Source organism: Phragmites australis, chromosome 10 (genome assembly GCF_958298935.1).
Source record: "Phragmites australis chromosome 10, lpPhrAust1.1, whole genome shotgun sequence".
NCBI classification, from domain to species: Eukaryota; Viridiplantae; Streptophyta; class Magnoliopsida; order Poales; family Poaceae; genus Phragmites; species Phragmites australis.
Genome location: NC_084930.1, coordinates 24,512,283 through 24,515,249, shown reverse-complemented (window position 1 = coordinate 24,515,249; position 2,967 = coordinate 24,512,283). Strand labels below are relative to the sequence as shown.

The following is a 2,967-nucleotide window of genomic DNA, read 5'->3' as shown; positions in this document are numbered from 1 at the left end:
AAAGCACCCTCGCAATGAGGTGGAACAGCGGGAGGTGCAGCCAAGCTCACGCCAACGAGCATGGGAAGCTCACTGGGTTGTACTGCCCTAAATTGTGTTGCTTGCTATTGAGATTAATTTATTTTGTTTGTACAATTTCTAGCCAAAAGCGATGAAGGCAGCAGCGGGCACAAACAACCCGACTCCTTGTTGAGAGCCATGGCGCACGGTCCGGCTCCTTAGTCGCCGAGACCCATGGAAGCACATCTATGAGATGTGTTGCATTTTTCTTTCCCAATTTCATTGTGTTGTGAATTTGTGAATGTCTCACACAGAGAGAATGTCGTTCTGGAGAACTTGTGAGATTTGGGATAACGGTTTTAGCATAATCGAGCTCAACGAAAACGGAGTGACTGCTTGGAGGGATTATATTAAGAAACAACACTATAATAACTTTTTTATATCTGTCATTATTTTTTAATAATATAAGTAACAACACTATAATAGTACAACATTAGAATAACACTATAATAGTGTTGTTATAATAACACTATAATAGCACAACAATGTAAATGGAGTGATTGCTCGCAGGGGCTATATTAAGAAACAACACTATAATAATACTATAATAGTATAAATTTGATCAAGTGAATTTATCATGGTTCTTACCGAATTTTTACAAGTTTTCACGGTAACCACATATTTTTGGTTCATTTTACTGCATGCATTATTAGAGCTGCAGGGTGAATACAGCCCTGCCTGAAATCTAGCCGCGCAATTACCTGGGCTAGTCGATCTGCTGGTTCGCTGGTAGCAAGTAGCCTACGGGTGGAGTTTGAACAAATGGCAAAGCTTACGGTACTGCCAACCGTAATCATGTTCATGGTTTGGTTTTCAATCTGGGTTGCCTTTGGATGGGTGGAGATGGGTTGATCCTGCTAATGGGCTGGGTGCACAAATAAAATGGTTTGGTATTTTCGGGTCCAAAACAGTTTTAACTCACGGGTGCAAATGAGTTCCAGCCAACTTCAAGTGAATAATGGTTTGGTTTATCTCCAGAAAGGCGGAAACCATCTCAACTCCAGAGACGTTCCCGGCGTCGCCCGACGGCCAGAGGTCTCGCTCCGGTCCGCCGGCCTGAGGTCTCGCCGCGGTCCTCTCCTCCCCAGCATCTTGTTACCAAACTGACGTCGTGTTGTCCGTAATCTTCTCCAGTTCGTGGCGCTGCTCAGCGGACACGGACCTCCTCCCACCAAAGCCTTCTCTTTTCCTCCTCATCTTCCCCGCCATCTGTTGGTGCTGCGCTGGCATGGCTTGCAGATCCATCTCGATTTGGATTTGTTTCTTCTCCTGTTAGTAAGCAACTCTAGCTTGTTTCTCTTGTTGGATTGCTGCATGTTTGCTGCTAGGGATTAGGGCAAAACTTGGTTTCTTGTCTAACTTTGGTGTCAAGAGGGTCACACGACGTGCTAGGAGCGTGGATTGATGTGTTTGATCAGATTTAGGGGTGAAGCACTAGACCTTTGTGAATTTGAACACAAGGGGAGGCATGTCTCTCGTACCGTTAACTGAAATTTTATTCTTTGGAGGGAAATTCGAGCAAGAAATTTGGGGATTTTATCATAACAATTATAATGCTCTAATTGACATCAATAGAAGTTGCCAATTGATGGTGAGGCAAGGTTAGGAGGGTTGGAATTTTCCTTTTGCGTGGACATGATCCAGATTGTGCTTAGGCTACATTAACTAGTATAGGGTTTTTAGATGCTATTGACTAACAAATCCTTCATGAGGTGTCTTCCTCTGAATGGAGCTGAAGCTATGTATTCTTATTTCTGAAATCTACATGCTCACTAAATAACCTCCTTGTTCACTCTATTGATTTACTAGAGTGACTGAAATTAAGTTCTTTAATTTGATATCTCATTGTTGCCGTTAACACTGGTTACATTCTTCACTATTGACACTCTGTACTACTATTAGTTTTGGTGGTTAGCTCTCTGTTTCGCCACTCCATTGAATTGTTAGTTCATATTTTCTGTTTTTCCCCTAATCGTTGAGTAGGTGACGAATTGTGCACTGTCATGAAGCATATGTCTCCCTTTTTATGTTGCATTTTGTACTACTGATTTCTTAATAGATTAGTGGAATATGTTTTGAAGAATATTGGAGTACACTACCAGGCTGATGACAGCTATTCTCTTGAGTGGGGCATTTTCCTCCCTCCTTTCTAGCGAACACAATGTTGTTTAGCATGTTTTCATATTTCTTCTGTAACTGTTTTCACAGGTTGTGCCGTTGGTGGAGGCTTTTTGAGTCCATCAAATTTGATCTGGTGAGAAAATTGTCTGAATTTGTAATTTAGGGTTTGTTTGGCACAGCTCAACTCTAGGTTTTTCAGTTCCATTTCAAAAATCTATAGTGATCATGGAGCTGAAGCTGATAGTGTTTGCCTAACAGGGTGGCTCTACATCCAGAAATAAGAGGTTTTTTTGGAATTGTCAATTGTACCCTTGAGGTGTTGCATGTACACTGTTTTTAACATGTACATATTTGTGATTGTTTGGTTGTATTAATAATAGTACATATAATTTTTACAAGTATTTTCAACATAGGAAAAATAATTTTTTTGCGAACTTCTTGCTATGATCGGATATTGAAAGGATCGAATGACTTAAAAGGAGGTGAATTGGGTTCTAATTAAAAACTAATTCTATTAAATTATACAACAAATAGTAACATTAATTTAGATTGAAAGAAATGCAACTATACGAACAAGCAAGTAATCAAGCAAGGTAGAACACAAAGTAAATGCGGAATTAAAAGTTTGCAAGAATGTAAATACTCAAAGTAAATGCGGAAAATGAAAGAGATGGACAAGAAGACACCGATTTTTTCCCGAGGTATCGAGGAGTTGACACTCCCTTCTAGTCCTCGTTAAAGCATCCACTAAGAATATTGCTCCCATTTGAGCCATTAAAACTCAAG

At 40.2% G+C, this 2,967-nt stretch overlaps 1 long non-coding RNA gene across 1 annotated transcript; it reads left to right on the top strand.

Annotated features, from left to right (window-relative positions):
- Window positions 1-1,037: 1,037 nt before the first annotated feature.
- Window positions 1,038-2,540, top strand: LOC133931442 (uncharacterized). Its single transcript, XR_009911908.1, has 2 exons — window positions 1,038-1,335; window positions 2,269-2,540. It is a non-coding gene; the product is annotated as an uncharacterized LOC133931442 (long non-coding RNA).
- The last annotated feature ends 427 nt before the right edge of the window (window positions 2,541-2,967 follow it).